Source organism: Bos indicus, chromosome 16, assembly GCF_029378745.1.
Source record: "Bos indicus isolate NIAB-ARS_2022 breed Sahiwal x Tharparkar chromosome 16, NIAB-ARS_B.indTharparkar_mat_pri_1.0, whole genome shotgun sequence".
Lineage (NCBI taxonomy): Eukaryota > Metazoa > Chordata > Mammalia > Artiodactyla > Bovidae > Bos > Bos indicus.
In genome coordinates, this window is record NC_091775.1 from 41928239 (window position 1) to 41945371 (window position 17133).

The 17133-nt window shown below is 44.8% G+C and overlaps 1 long non-coding RNA gene across 2 annotated transcripts; it reads right to left on the reverse strand.

Annotated features, from left to right (window-relative positions):
- Positions 1–3152: 3152 nt before the first annotated feature.
- On the reverse strand, positions 3153–15293 carry LOC139176383 (uncharacterized). Of its 2 annotated transcripts, XR_011560799.1 has the most exons (4): positions 8712–15293; positions 7556–7854; positions 6104–6195; positions 3153–4973 (listed from the first exon to the last, which is right to left on the reverse strand). It is a non-coding gene; the product is annotated as an uncharacterized lncRNA (long non-coding RNA). The 2 variants fall into 2 exon arrangements; XR_011560798.1 differs by having other exon boundaries at positions 7556–15293.
- Between the last annotated feature and the right edge of the window lie 1840 nt (positions 15294–17133).

The window sequence follows — 17133 nt, forward strand, 5'->3', positions numbered from 1 at the left end:
AAGTCCCCTCACTTCAAGGGAAGGAGATGCTTTCATTGAAGGGAAGAGGAAGCTGGGAGGGGGGCTTTCCAGGTGGCGCTGGTGGTAAAGACCCTGCCTGCCAATTCAGGAGATGTAAGAGATGGGTTCGATCCCTGGGTTGCGAAGATCCTCTGGAGGAGGGCATGGCAACCCACTCCAGTATTCTTGCCTGGAGAATCCCCACGGACAGTCCATGGGGTCACAAAGAGTCAGAGGCCTCTGAAGTGACTTAACACACATGCATTATAAATGAAGAGTCATGGCTTTTCATCAGCTGATTTGGCCCCAGGAAAGAAGAGTCTTCTTCCTATTGCATTCTGCTATCTTTACAGGGCGTGAGCGCTCCCCCTTCTGGTCTCTTGGCTGTATGCAACTGAAGTTTCTGTATATTCCTTTTCTAGAGCTGAATCTATAGCCTGTTAGACCATTAGTCAGTTTGCACAACAAACATTTCCTTCACTTATCCACTGTGCTAGGTTCTGTGCTGGGTGCTTAAGACACCACCCAGGCCCCTCGTGGTCCCCAGGCTGGGGATGGAGACCAATGTGTAGGTGAACACATGCAGGAAATTGTCTCTGGTATTCTGATAGCTGTCTTCAATGGGCACAGAGAAGCTGTGCAAGGTGTCCAGAGCCAGACACAGGACTGGCTGCATCATTTAGAGGGCTAAGTGCAAAATGTAAAGTTTATTTTCCTTGTTCAAAAACTATTAAGAATTTAAAGATGGTAATGAAAGTGAAAGTGAAGTCGCTCAGTTGTGTCCGACTCTTTGCGACCCCGTGGACTGTAGCCCACCAGGCTCCTCCGTCCATGGGATTCTCCAGGCAAGAATACTGGAGTGGGTTGCCATTTCCTTCTGCAGGGGATCTTCCCGACCCAGGGATTGAACCCGGGTCTCCCGCATCGCGGGCAGACGCTTTAACCTCTGAGCCACCAGGGTCAAGCATTCAACCAAGTGTGGGACCTCGTGTGACTTGCACAGGTCACAGGCCCACAAAGCCAGCCCAACCCAGACCCTCAAAGAGCTCTCAATTTGACAAAAGACTTAGACAAGTTATTTCACCTGTCATCCATTTCTATATCTGTAAATTGGGTTTGTGCCCACCTCTGTCATTGGGTTGCTGTGAGCATTAAATTATTATGAAAACAAAATGTAACTGGTAAATTTGAAGATCTAATTGACTTAATTCACCAATTTATGATTCAGGCATCTAAAAACTAGAAGGGGGACTTCCCTGGTGGTCCAGTGGTTAAGACTCCACACTTCCAATGCAGGTGGCATGGGTTCGATCTCTGGTCAGGGAACTAAGATCCCACATGCCACACTGTGCAGCCAAAAGAAAAAGACTAGGTGTTTTAAAATATAAAATAAAAATTATAAGGGGGTCCTGAGGAGTGGTACAAAGTGGAAGGCTTTTATAGAGAGAAGGCTGGGGCAAGGAAGTCATTAGCAAAAGGAAATAAAAAGGGGCTTCCCTGGATGCTCAGTGGTAAAAAATCTGCCTTTCAATGAAGAAGACATGGGTTCAATCCCTGGACCATGTGCCCTAGAGCCTGGCTCCGCAACAAGAGAAGCCACCATAATGAGAAGCCCGCACACCAAAACTAGAGCGGAGCCCAGGCTCTCTGCAACTAGAGAAAAGCCCGCGTAGCAACGAAGACCCAGTACAGCCAAAAACAAATAAATGAATGTTTTCAAAATATATTTTTAAAGAGGAAAAAAAGCTATATTTGGGGTCAAGACATCTTCTTTTGGGGAAGCAGGGTCTTTATCATATTGATTGTCTGATCTTGGTGGGGGCAGGGAGTAGAGACAGCCCACATGACAGATTCATTGGCCTGTCCAGAGGATTTCAAGCTGATCGATTAAGGTTACATCTCTGGAGAAGGTCAGAACTGCAACTAAGTCAGATTTTAAGTCTAGGTTTAGCATCACAGGTTTTAGCACAAGTGATGAAACTTGAGGCCTGTGGTTTTCTCTTTGACAAATGAGTTCTATTGATAGATCTACTAGGGGGAAAAAAACAGCATATGATATATACCTAATAAATAACAGCTATTATTGTTCCTATAGGTTCAAAAAGGGGAGAAGGGTCAGTTGGTGGGTGGAAGGGGCGAAACTGCCATAAGAGCTTCATTGGAAGTGATGTTGGGTCAATTGAGCCTTGAGATACACACACCTAAATATGAGTTCCCTACAAACAGAGGCAGACTCCATGGCTTCTGCCCTTGACCTACAGGACTCTGGTGGTTGTGAATTCACCTTCTTGGTTGTGCTTCATGTAGTTGAATTAGTCTTACATTTCCTGGACTCATTTTTTCTGACCCACAGGCTCTGGGGCCAAATTGCCTGGCTCCTCCACCTCTTAGCTATGTGGCTGTAACATGTGGCTGTAACTCTTCCATGCTCAATTTTCCTTATCTGTAAAGTGGGTACAATACAACCCACACCTCAGTGAGTTGTTCTGAGGGCCGTGAAAGTAAAGCCCTCAGCACAGCCTGGCATATAGGAAGAGCTTCTTTTTCCAGATATAAATAATTTATTAACAGCACTCCAAATTTAATGAAATAGCAGTATTTTCAAGGTTTTGCTTATAGCTAAAATACAAAGTCCCCATATTGCTGTATGAAGTATGTCCCTGGAATGAGTAGGAGGTATCAGGCTGGTACCATCAGACGAGGCCATTCATCTTTACACTGTTTGCCTGCTACTTCTGTGTGAATGCTGGTACTTTCATTGGGTGATTTAGCTCCAATAAGTAGGACTTCTTCATGTACAAAGGAAAGAAAAGTTATTAATACAAAAAATATGAAACATGTATTTCAGCACTTTCTACAAAAAAAAAAAAGTATCTCCTTAAGAAGATGGCACATACAGGCATAGTTTCTACTTTGCACGTGTGTGCCTGCTGAGTCGCTTCAGTGTCTGACTCTTTGCAACTCCTTGGACTGTAGCCCACCAGGCTCCTCTGTCCATGGGATTCTCCAGGCAAGAATACTGGAGTGGGTTGCCATGCCCTCCTCCAGGGGATCCTCCTGATCAGGGATTGAACCTGCAGCTCCTGCTTTGCAGGCAGGCTCCTTACCACTGAGCCAGCAGGGAAGCCCAGTTTCTACCTTATTTGCCTGAATATGGCAGAATGAGTCAAAATGAGTGAAAACCATCTAGGGATATCCCTGACGACAAGAAGAAATGACTAAGAATGAGGCACAACCAAGTGGAGGGATGTTTACAAAATAACTGACCCGGCCGCCATATTAAGTATTTATGTTTACAAAATACTTTGCTCCGGCCCCCATAATAGAACACCACAGACTGGGCAGCTTAAACAACAGAAATGTATTTTCTCAAAATTCTGGGGTCTAAAAGTCCTAGATCAAGGTGTGGTTTCTCTCAAAACCTCTCTCCCTGGCTTGCAGATGACCACCTACTCCCTGGGTCTTCGTGTGGTCTTTCCCCCATGCAAATACATCCCTACAGTCCCTTTTTCTGTCCAGATTTCCTCTTCTAGACACCAGCCAGACTGGATCAGAGCTCACCTCACGGCCTCATTGCAACGTAATCACCTCATGAAAGGCTCTGCTTCCAAACGCAGTTCACATCCTGAGTTCCTGGTTGTTAGGGCTCCAATGTATCTATTTAGGGAAGACGCAAGTCAGTCCAGAAGAACCTGTACTTTTCAAAAATGTCAAGGTCATGACAGACAAAGAGAAGCAGAAGACCAGAAACTGAAGGAGCCCAAATAGACATGGCAAGGAAGTACCATGTGTGCCGCTGGACTGGATCCCAGACCAGAAAGATTGTTTTTCTTTTTTTATAAAGGATGTTAGTGACACAACTGGCAAAATCTGAATAAGTCTTGTAGATTACATAATCGTATTGTATCCACGTCCACTTCCTGATTTTGATTTAAAAGAACTGTAGTTATGTAATAGCAACGTCTTGTTTTTAAGACGTATATGCTAAAATATTTGAGACTCTTAGGCAATCAGGTTCACAGCATATTCTCCTGAAACAAGTGTAGAGAATGGATAGATAGATGGATGAACGGACAGATGGACTTACAGATAATGCAAATATAAAATGTCCAGTTCAGTTCAGTCGCTCAGCCGTGTCTGACTCTTTTCCAATGTTAACATATAGTAAAGGCTACACAGGGATTCTTGGTTCCATTTTTGCAACTTTCCTGTAAGTCTTTTCAGACTTACAGTTTAAAAGCTTTTAATATGTGGAATGTAGAAAAATGGTAAAGATTATCTTATTTGTAAAGCGGAAATAGAGACACAGATGTAGAGAACAAACGTTAAGGATACCAAGGGGGCGGAGGGCTGAACTGGGAGATTGGGATTGACATGTGTACACTATTTATACTATGTATAAGACAGATAACTAATGAGAACCTACTGTATAGCACAGGGAACTCTATTCAGTGCTCTTTAGTGACCTAAATGGGAAGAAACTCCAAAAAAGAGGGGATAAACGTAAGCACAGAGCTGATTCACTTCGCTATACGGCAGAAACTAACACAAGGTTGTAAAGCAACCATTGCTGTTGCTGTTATTCAGTCACTAAGTCACGTCCAACACTTTGCAAACCCATGGATTCAGCACGCCAGGCTCTCCTGTCCTTCACTATCTCCCGGAGTTCCCTCAACCTCATGTCCATTGAGTCAGCGATGCCATCCAACCATCTCATCCTCTGTTATCCCCTTCTCCTCCTGCCTTCAATCTTTCCCAGCATCAGGGGCTTTTCAAATGAGTCAGCTCTTCGCATCAGGTGGCCAAAGTATTGGAGCTTCAGCTTCAGCATAAGTCCTTCCAATGAATACTCAGAGTGGAGTTCCTTTAGGATTGACTGGTTTGAACTTCTTGCAGTCCAAGGCACTCTCAAGAGTCTTCTTCAACTCTAGTTCAAAAGCGTCAATTCTTTGGCGCTCAGCCTTCTTTATGGTCTGGCAGGGGTGGGGGGACAAGAGAGGGAAAGAAGGTCACCAATCAAGTGTCAGGCAGCCTCAGTGGTTTTACAACAGCCCAGAAAGGTGATTTATACAACCCTCCCTTTCAATCTGAGGAAGTGGAGGCACAGAGTGCTTATCTATCTGGCCCAAAGCTGTGTCAGTTTTATAGGGGAGAACCCTCTCTCCAGTACCACTACCAGGGGGCAGCCAATGTTTACTCCACTCCAGCCCACTCTTGTCACCCGCATCACCCAGAGCAGTTGCAGCAAAGGTCCAGTCTCTCAGGGAGGCGGAGGGCTGGAGCTGGGAGGTAGGTCACCATTGCTGGATTTACAAACCTGTGGTTTTCTCTGGGTCCCAAAACTCCAGGACCAGCCTCAGCCCCTTCCAGCCTCCAGCCATTCACCATTCAAGTAAGATGAAATAGAAGCCCAATGTGATCCAAACAAAAGTGTTTTTTATAAACTCATGAAAAGAGTCCTTATTAGAAAGGGCTTAGGTGGGAGGCAGGCATGGGGGCTGTGACAGGTCTGATCCTTCTGCAGGCTCCTGGCAAGCTGTGATCATTAGCAGATTTTGTTCTGGGTAGGCTCAGTGTCAGCTCCACATTATGGGATTTTATGGGATTTATGTGCAGAACTTTCCTACAAAGCCCGGTATTATAGGACGGATTAGAGAGCTCCAAGAAGCAAAGGTACTGGCTCCTCTGTCTTATTTTTTAACAGATTTTTTAAAAGAGGCCCACAGCCAGAGGCTCTGAAGCCTGACACCAGAACTTGAATATCCTGCTGACTCGAAAACATGCATATTTGTACAAAAAAAGATCACTGGATAGAGTTTTCTTAATATAAACTCATTCTAGAACATTGAGAATATGTAGAAAGACATAAAAGAAGATAAAATGACATGTGCTGCTATGAGTCAGAGACAGTCACTGTGACTCTTCTGTGTTCCCTTTCTGCCTTCTTTCTGTGTGTGCATACTTGCACGTGTGTCCACATGCGTGCGTGTCTGTGTGTGTCTGTGTGTGTTTAGAGAAAGAAAGACAAATGTCCAGAGCAGAAAGAGAAATAAGCAGAGAGAATGGCTTTGAAGTAAAACTGAGCTAAATTTGAATTCCATACCTGCCACTCACGGGTCCCCTGACCTTGGCCGAGCTGCTTGATGTTCAATTCCACAGATGTACATGGGGAATATAGATCCTACCTCAAGGGAACTGTTTTGATTAAATGAGATTAAATTAAATGAATACAAAGCATTTAATATTTTGCCTGACACACAGTAAATCCCGACTGAATGGTAACTAAATAAATATGAACATGGACTTCAGGGTTTTTCTTTCCAAAAGTGGAATCATCCTGGCAACACAAATTTGTGTCCTAACACTTTTAAGTTGTTTTTTTTTTTTTTTAAATATAACTGTGGGAAAACAGACTTCTGTTCCCGTCGAGCCAAAAAAAAAAAAAACCAAAACCAAAAAAGTATAAACTCCCCAGTCACACCCTGCTCTTCAGGCTAATTTTTTTTTAACAATTTTATTTATTTATGTATTATGGCTTCCCTGGGTCTTCACTGCTGTGTGAGCTGTCTCTCATTGTGTTGAGCAGGAGCTACTCTATAGTTGTGATGCACAGGCTTCCCATGCAGTGGCTTCTCTTGTTCCAGCACTCAGGCTTAGTAGTTGTGGGACACAGGCTTGGTTGCTTCGCAGCATGTGGGATCTTTCCTGACCAGGGATCGAACCCATGTCTCCTGCGTTGGCAGGCAGATTCTTAACTGTTGGACCACCAGGGAGGTCCCTAGGCCAAATTTTTCATGATGTGGTATATTGTCAATATTGGGCTTCCCAGGTGGCACTAGTGGTAAAGAATCAGCCTGCCGATGCAGGAGACATAAGAGATGTGAGTTCGATCCCTGGGATGGGAAGATCCCCTGGAGGAGGGCTTGGGCAGGCAACCCACTCCAGTATTCTTGCCTGGAGAATCCCACAGACAGAGGAGCCTGGTGGGCTACAGTCCATAGGGTCACAAAGAGTTGGACACAACTGAGGGACTTAGTGTGCACATGTGCGCTTGCACACACACACACAGAGTCAATATTGTGCACATGTTTTGGAGGATTTTAAAATTTCTTTTGGCAATACCCAAGGTATGCGGGATCGTAGTTCCCTGACCAGTGATCACACCCTCAAATCCTGCCTTGGAAATACAGTCTTAACCACTGGACCACCAGGGAAATCCTGCTTTGCAGGCTTTATTTTTTATCTTTTCCTTCTAACTGACCATTCAGCACATGCTGAGCAAGCATCTGACTGAGGCCACAGATTCTCAACATCCAGAAGATTAGATTATTTAGTCTATGTCCCAGCAACACTTAAAACCACATGATATGGACAAATTACTCCTCTGGGCCTCTGTTTTCTCATATGTTAAATGGGGATGCAATGATCACACACACACACACAGAGCAGGTGGCTGTGACAGCTACACCAAGGAATCTACATGAGGCAGGAGACCTGGTGCCTACTAAGTGTTCAGCAAAAGTTAAAATGATAATACATATTATAAGTTTCTTACATTTGAGAGACATAATCCACAGGTCCAAGCTTGACACACCAGGAGGCTGGCCCTCTTCAGGCACTCCTCCTGACCAGAGCTTTTGGAGTGCGGTGGCTGAGGAGAAGCCATCACTATGCCGCCTCGGGGCCGAGTCAGGGTTCCTGTCGCGCCGTGTCACCCCCTGCACCACCTCCTGGCCTTCAGTGGCAGGGGCACTTCTCGTGTGAAGCACTCCCCGCAGCTCCATGAATGGAAATTGGCTCCAAAGTAAAGGACATTTAAGATGGCAGAGTAGAAGGGTGTGCACTCATCTTCTCCTGCAACAAGTCCAAACTTACAACTTGCTGCTGAACAACCATTGACAGGAGAATGTTGGATCCCACCAAAAGAAGGTACCCCATGTCCAAGAGCAAAGGAGAAGCCCCAGCAAGACGGTGCTGTGCTAAGTCACTTTAGTCGTGTCCAACTCTTTGTGAACCCATGGACTGTAGCCGGTCAGGCTTCTCTGTCCATGGGTTTTCCAGGCAAGAATACTGGAGTGGGTAGCCACTTCCTCCTCCAGGGGATCTTCCCAACCCAGAGATCAAACCAGTGTCTCTTAGTTCTCCTGCATTGGTAGCCAGGTTCTTTACTACTAGTGCCACCTGGGAAGCCCCACAGCAAGACAGTAGGAGGGACGAAATCTTGTTAAGAATCAAGCCCCATACTCACCAGAGGTGCTCAGAGGGCTCAAACAAAACCTTGTTCACACCAGGAGACTCCAAGAGACTGAGCTAGACCTGCTCTTGAGTGTTTGAGTGTCTTCTGAGGAGGTATGGGCCAGCAGTGGCCTGCCGCAGGGGCAGGGGCTCTGGGTGCAGCAGACCTGGGTGTGGCATAAGCCCTCTTGGAGGAGGTCTCCATTAACCCCACCATAGAGACACCAGATGGAGAAGGAAATGGCAACCCACTCCAGTGTTCTTGCCTGGAGAATCCCAGGGACGGGGGAGCCTGATGGGCTGCTGTCTATGGAGTCACACAGAGTCGGACACGGCTGAAGTGACTTAGCAGCAGCAGCAGTAGAGACACCAGAACTTGCACAGGACTGGGAAAACAGACTCTTAGAAGGCACAAACAAAACCTTGTGCACATCAGGACCCAGGAGAAAGGACCAGTGACCCCACAAGAGACTGACCCAGACTTGCCCTTGAGTGTCCAGGAGTCTGCAGGGGAGGCAGAGGTCGGCAGTGGCCTGGTGCAGGGTCGGGGGAAGGAGGTCACCATTATCTTCATTACCTCCACCATAGTTTGGCCTCAGGTCAAAAAACGGGGAGGGAACACAGCCCAGTCTGTCAACAGAAAATTGGATTAAATATTTACTGAGCATAGCCCTGCCCATCAGAACAGGACCCAGTTTCCCCCTCAGTCAGTCTCTCCCATCAGGAAGCTTCCATAAGCCTGTTATCCTTATCCATCAGAGGGCAGACAGAATAAAAACCACAATCACAGAAAGCTAATCAAACTGATTACATGGACTACAGCCTTGTCTAACTCAATGAAACCATGACCCATGCCATGTAGGGCCACCCAAGATGAATGGGTCATAGTAGAGAGTTCTGCAAAAAGTGGCCCACTGGAGAAGGGAATGGCAAACCACTTCAGTATTCTTGCCTTGAGAACCCCATGAACAGTATGAAAAGGCAAAAATATAGGACACTGAAAGATGAACTCCCCAGGTCAATAGGTGCCCAATATGCTATTGGAGAACAGTGGAGAAATAACTCCAAAAAGAATGAAGAGATGAAGTCAAAGCAAAAACAATGCCCAGCTGTGGATGTGACAGGTGATGGAAGTAAAGTCCAATGCCGTAAAGACAGTATTGCATAGGAATCTGGAATGTTAGGTCTATGAATCAAGGTAAATTGGAAGTGGTGAAACAGGAGATGGCAAGAGTGAACATTGACATTTTAGGGATCAGTGAACTAAAATGGACTGGAATGGATGAATTTAACTCAGATGACCATTGTATCTACTATTGTGGGCAAGAATCCCTTAGAAGAAACGGAGTAGCCCTCATAGTCAACAAAAGAGTCTGAAATGCGTTACTTTGGTGCGATCTCAAAAACGACAGAATGATCTTTCTTCATTTCCAAGGCAAACCATTCAATATCACAATAATCCAAGTCTATGCCTCAACCAGTAATGCTGAAGAAGCTGAAGTTGAACAGTTCTATGAAGACCTATAAGACCTTCTAGGAAAAAAAAAAAAACACCCAAAAAGGTGTTCTTTTCATCACAGGGGACTAGAATGCAAAAGTAGGAAGTCAAGAAACACCTGGAGTAACAGGCAAATTTGGCCTTGGAGTACAAAATGAAGCAGGGCAAAGGCTAACAGAGTTTTGCCAAGAGACCGCACTGGTCATAGCAAACACCTGCTTCCGGCAACATGAGAGAAAACTCTACACATGGACATCACCAGATAGTCAATACTGAAATCAGACTGATTATTTTCTTTACGGCCAAAGATGGAGAAGCTCTATACAGTCAGCAAAAACAAGATGGGGATCTGACTGTGGCTCAGATAATGGACTCCTTATTGCCAAATTCAGACTTACAGTGAAGAAAGTAGGGAAAACCTTTAGACCATTCAGGTATGACCTAAATCAAATCCCTTATGATTATACAGTAGAAGTGACAAATAGATTCAAGGGATTAGATCTGATAGACAGAGTGCCTGAAGAACTATGGACGGAGGTTCCTGACATTGTACAGAAGGCAGTGATCAAGACCATCCCCAAGAAAAAGAAATGCAAAAAGCCAAAATGGTTGTCTGAGGAGGCCTTACAAATAGCTGAGAAAAGAAGAGAAGCAAAAGGCAAAGGAGGAAAGGAAAGACATACCCATTTAAGTACAGAGTTCCAAATAATAGCAAGGAGAAATAAGAAAGTGATCATTGATCAATGCAAAGAAATAGAGGAAAACAATAGAATGGGAAAGACTAGAGATCTCTTCAAGAAAATTAAAGATACCAAGGGAACTTTTCATGCAAAGATGGGCACAATAAAGGACAGAAATGGTATGGACCTAACAGAAGCAGAAAATGTTAAGTAAAAGTGGCAAGAATACACCGAAGAACTATACAAAAAAAGACCTTCATAACCCAGATAATCATGATGGTGTGATCACTCACCTAGAGCCAGACATCCTGGAATGTGAAGTCAAGTGGGCCTTAGGAAGCATCACTACAAAGAAAGTTAGTTGAGGTGATGGAATTCCAGTTGAGCTATTTCAAATCTTAAAAGATGATGCTGTGAAAGTGCTGCACTCAATATGCCAGCAAATTTGGAAAACAGAGCAGTGGCCACAAGACTGGAAAAGGTCAGTTTTCATTCTAATCCCAAAGAAAGGCAATGCCAAAGAATGCTCAAACTACTGCACAATTGCACTCATCTAACATGCTAGCAAAGTAATGCTCAAAATCCTCCAAGCCAGGCTTTGACAGTACATGAACCGTGAACTTCCAGATGTTCAAGCTGGATTTAGAAAAGGTAGAGGACCAGAGATCGAATTGCCAACATCCACTGGATCATTGAAAAAGCAAGAGAGTTCCAGAAAAACATCTGCTTTACTGACTATACCAAAGCCTTTGACTGTGTGGATCACAACAAACTGTGGAAAATTATTCAAGAGATGGGAATACCAGACCACCTGACCTGCCTCCTGAGAAATCTAATTGCAGGTCAGGAAGCAACAGTTAGAACTGGACATGGAACAACAGACTGGTTCCAAATAGGGAAAGGAGTAAATCAAGGCCGTATATTGTCACTCTGCTTATTTAACTTATATTCAGAGTACATTGTGCAAATGCCGGGCTGGATGAAGCACAAGCTGGAATCAAGATTGCCAGGAGAAATATCAATAACCTCAGATACGCAGATGACACCACCCTTATGGCAGAAGTGAAGAAGTACTAAAGAGCTTCTTGATGAAAGTGAAAGAGGAGAGCGAAAAGTTTGGCTTATAACTCAGTATTCAGAAAACTAAGATCATGGCATCAGGTCCCTTTACTTCATGGAAAATAGACTGGGAACAATGGAAACAGTGAGAGATTTTATTTTCTTGAGCTGCAAAATCACTGTAGATGGTGACTGTGGCCATGAAATTAAAAGACGCTTGCTCCCTGGAAGAAAAGCTATGACCAACCTAGACAGCATATTAAAAAGCAGAGATATTACTTTGCCAACAAACGTCTGTCTAGTCAAATTATGGCTTTTCCAGTAGTCATGTATGGATGTGAGAGTTAGACTATACAGAAAGCTTAGTGCCGAAGAATTGATGATTTTTGTGGTATTGGAGAAGACTCTTGAGAGTCCCTTGGACTGCGGGGAGATCCAACCAGTCCATCCTAAAGGAAATCAGTCCTGAATATTCATTGGAAGGACTGATTCTGAAGCTGAAACTCCAATACTTTGGCCAACTGACTCATTGAAAAAGACCCTGATGCTGGGAAAGATTGAAGGTGAGAGGAGAAGGGGGCAACAGAGGATGAGATGGTTGGATGGCATCGCTGATTCAATGGACACGAGTTTGAGTAAGCTCTGCGAGTTGATGATGGACGGGTGTCACAAAGAGTCAGACTCAACTGAGTGACTAAACTGAACTAAATCTTCAGATTGAGCTTCCCAGGTGGCAGTAGTGGTAAAGAACCTGCCTGCCAATGCAAGGGACATAAGAAATACAGATTCGATCCCTGGGTTGGGAAGATCCCCCAGAGGAGGGCATGGCAACCCACTCCAGTATTCTTGCCTACAGAATCCCATGGACAGAGGAGCCTGGCGGGCTATAGTCCATAGGGTCGCAAAGAGTCAGACATGACTGAAGCGACTTAGCACACACACATGCACACTCAATCTTCAGATAGTAAATATATATACTTCCATTTGTTTGTTTTCTCCTTTTTTTATAAACTAATCAGGGCAGCATGCAATAGGTCACTGAAATAACTGCCCAAGCAGGGATTTTCAACTACAGAGCTAGGGCTGTCAGCATCCTCTCTGCGCAAACAGCAGACCAGATGCGGCAAAGGAACCAGAGGTCCTGCTAGTCTGGACACATGTGCAAAGCCACGGGCCCTCTCCTCTCTCTCCCCACCTGAAAACACAATCTGAGCTTTCTTTGTCATCTTTGGACGTCTTCAGGATAAATGGCAGAGATGTAATAAACCTCAAAGGAAGTTCGTTGCTGAGAGAGAATGAAGGGTAGTCACCAGGATCCCGATTTAGACCCTGCAGGGTTTGCCTTCTGCTGGAATGTTTATCATCCTGTGGTCTCAGGCGACGTAACACTTGGGGTCTCCGTGCCCTACTTGATGCGACTGAATGAGCCAGAAATAGCACCAGGGTGTGTCAGGCACTCAGTAAACGTCCGTGAGTTGTGATGATTTCCATTATCATTAGACTCTCATGTCTTAGTGGTTTTTGTTTTTTTTTTAAGTTTTAAAAATAACATTTATTTCTTAAAAGTTAACATGTGCATAATAGGAAACCAAAAAACACAAGAAGCAAAAAACAAAGTCATTTATAATCACAAGCAGTTTACCATTTGATGTGTCCTTCTAGGTCTCATTTGTGTATTTTCACAACTAAGCACCCATTTTTATGTAATTAAAGTCATACAGTTAAGTATCATGCTGTTTCACACATGATGAATATTTACCATTTCAAAGTCCCAAAGCTATGAGTATTTTGATAACCAAGAATACACGACACCAACTCAGTCTGGAAGGGAAAAAATTTTTTTAATTTAAAAACAATTTTTCAGTAATACCTTGATCTAATACATTGAATTATTTTATACTTTGTGTTTACTATTATTTACTGAATTGACTTTGCTTTCACTTATTTAAATAAATTTTAATTACTTCTTATAAATATTGAACTTTGCTTTCCTCCTAATGAAAAAAAAAATCAGTGAACTTGGTTTCTCCAGTGGCCCTCTACTTCTTTACAGAGGACATTAACTTGGGTCAATTCCTATGAATACACTTCCAGAAAGAGGCCAAAAACACAGATTCTGCTCACACCTCATTTATTTCTGGAGTCCTGAGAGATTTATGTTTGCTTGATGGTGGTGGAAATAGTCAACTACAGTCTACAGACAGGGTCTGGCCGCTACCTTTTTGTGTGCTGCCTGCAAGTCTAAGAATAGTTTTACATTATTAAATGGTTGGAAATTAATCAAAACAAGAATACTTTGTGAAGGTATGTGAAATTCAAATTTCGGTGTCCATAAATAAAGTTTTGGACTTCCCTGGTGGTCCAGTGGTTAAGAATCTCAGGGGATATGGATTCGATCCCTGGTTCGGGAAGATTTCACATGCCACAAGTCAGCTAAGCCCATGAGCTGCAACTGCCAAGCCCGAGTGTTGCAACTACCGAAGTCTGCATGCGTAGAGCCTATGCTCCACAACAAGAGGAGCCGCCGCAGTGAGCAGCCCAAGCACTGCAACGAAGGGTAGCCCCTGCTTGCCACAACTAGAGAAAGACCCAGCGCAACCAAAAATAAATAAACGTTTGTTACATAAAGTTTTATTGGAACACAGCCATGCTCACTAGAGAGGGTATATTATAGCTCCTTACATGTTGTCTATTTACCTGTAAGGAGCTATAATACCTATAACATATTTACTATTGCATTATTATACACACATATACATTATATGTATAATACATATTAACATATAATATACATGATACATATAATAGTATGTATAGTAAAAGCTATTTACACACTATCTATTTACATGCCATCTATTTACATATTGTTTATATCTACATATCATCTATTGCTACCACAGCAGATTTGATATTACAACAGATGTTTTATGTTCTGCAAAGCCCTTTACAAAAAAGTTCAACAGCTTCTGGCCCAGGGTAAGGAGTTAGCATTCCTATGGCCCTTGCTCTGGTTCCAGGAAAGAGTTTTTACACATAGGCCACTCAGTTACCCTCACCTTTTTTACCTCCCCCACCTCCTGCCCCAGACAGGGTTAAAATGGATAACCCCACTCACCCTAGATAGCGTGTTCTTTGGGGACATGAAACCAGGAGGAAGAACACCTAATGGGCACCCTCTTCTTGCCAGACATCGGCCCACTTAAAGACATGATCTCACTCATAGACTTAGAGAACGAACTTATGGTTGCTGGGGAGGAAGAATGCTGGGGGAAAGGGATAGGGAGTTTGAGATGGACATGCACACACTGTTGTATTTAAAATGGATAACCAACAAGATCCTACTGTATAGCACAGGGAACTCTCCCCAGTGTTATGTGGCAGCCTGGATGGAAGGGGACTTTGGGGGAGAATGGGTGCATGCGTATGCATATGTATTCCTGAATCCCTTCCCTGTTCACCTGAAACTGTCACAACATTGTCTGTTAATTGGCTATACCCCAGTACAAAATAAAAAATTTAAAAAACAAAGACAACATCCAGTGGGTGGCAAAATTCCCATTTCAAGGATGACAAAACCGAGGCTCAGAAAAGGAAATAATCTGCCCAAATTTGCACAGCTAGTAAGTGGCACAGCCTGGATTGGAACACAGCCTTGCCAAGCCCAGAACCATCCTGACAACAATACCCACACCCAGGTTTAGAATTATTTGACCAACCAGAAGGCAGAAGGAGGCAGGTGATGACTGCTGGGTGCCCCCCCACCTCCCCACTCCCACCCTTACCCTCACCCCGGGCCTCCACCCGAGCTCTCTTGGGTTACACCCCATCCACCCCACCCCAGCTGTGTTCCTGCCATATTCCCAGCCTTGGCTCTCGCCTGCATTTCCACCCAACCCTGGCAGCCAGAATAAACACGGCCTGCCCCAGAGTCCACTCACACGGAGCCCGAGAGCCCACCTCCCTGGACCACAGCCTGGGATTCAGGACAGCGAGGCAAAGGACAGCCTGCGGGTGTGTGTGGACAGCGGCCCTGGACCGGCCAGGAGACGTGAGTCCACGGACAACACTTACCTGTGTGGGGTGGTTTTCCTGGACTGAAACGAGCCATTCTACCTGCCCTTTTTTTTTTTTTAAATGTATCCTGTCCTATTAGCCAGGCCTCACCAAGGAGAAAAGGGGCCCTCTTGGCACACATTCTGCATTAGAAAGAGAAGGTATTTTATGAGGTCTCCAGCCTCTGCAGACTGTGGTGTCCTCTCCCCACCGAGAATCTTGACTGTCTAAAGCCTACTTTCCACTCTCGGTCTCCTCTGGCCAGGCAGACCGCGGGCCATCTCGCCCCGTTCCTGTCCTCCTGAAAGTCTGTCCCCATGAGGTGCCCCCCAAAGCAGCCCATCTTACCCTTCAGGGAACACTGGTTTCCACTCGACCAGAGGTTCTTCAGTCTGACTCCTCAGTCAACATTGCCAGCTGTTCTGCTTGGGGCAAAGTCTCCAGTTGCCAAAGAGAGCCATGTGTGTGTGTGAGTGTGTGTGTCTCCATGGGAGTATGTGCATCTGTGTGTGTCTGTATGTGTCTACTTGTATATGTCTGTGTGTGTGTTTGTGTTTATCTTTGTATCTATGCATGATTGTGTCTGTGTGTTTCTCCATTTGAGTGTGTGTGTGTGAGTGTGTCTGTGTGTCTATCTGAATATGTCTCTTGCTTATCTTTGTGTCTGCATATGAGTGTGTCTGTGTGTGTGTTTGTGTTTATCTTTGTGTCTATGCATGATTGTGTCTGTGTATGTATTGGTATGTGTCTGTGTGTGTCTCCATTTGAGTGTGTGTGTGAGTGTGTCTGTGTGTCTATTTGAATATGTCTCTTGTTTATCTTTGTGTCTGCATATGAGTGTGTCTGTGTGTGTTTGTACATGTCTGTGTGTGTCTCTGTGCAGGTGTGTCTGCATGTCTCTGTGTGTGTCTGTTTATCTTGGTGTCTGTGTGTGATTGTGTCTGTCTGTGTGTGTCTGTATGTGTCTGTGTGTGTCTCTGTGTATGAGTGTCTGCATGTCTCTGTGTGTGTCTGTTTCTTTGTGTCTGTGTGTTTGTGTCTGTGTGTTTGTATTAATGTGTCTGTGTGTGTCTCTGTGTGTGTGCATGTTTATCTTTGTGTCTGAACGCCTGTGTGTATCTCTGTGTATGTGTGTCTCTGTATATGTGTGTCTCTGTGTCCACACATCCATGCAACAAGTTACAGTTTGTGAAGCCTTGCTCAGAGGCGTGTCCCTCTCAGAGCGGGGACCTCCCCGAAGGTCCCCGCACTGGGCGCCCGTGGCAGCAGAGCTCCCAGTTACCTGGCACCTGGAGCCGCCTCACACCTGAGCATCCCACAACCTGCTCACCAGTCACCCTGCACCCACTCGTGGTTCCCCGCAGGGCCCATCATGTCTCTCTCTGTCCAGTCACGCTGAAAATGGAACCCGCAATCACCCTTATGCTAGGGGACCCTGACTCAGCGCTCCTCAGATGTACACAAAAAGGACATGGGGATCACCGTAAGTAAAATGCAGAATCTCTTCGGGAGGTCTGGGGTGGGGCCTGGGAATCTGCGCTTCCCACGAGCACTCAGGCAACACCAGGCTGCGGGTCTAGGAACTCAGTGAGCACACAGACCTCGGGT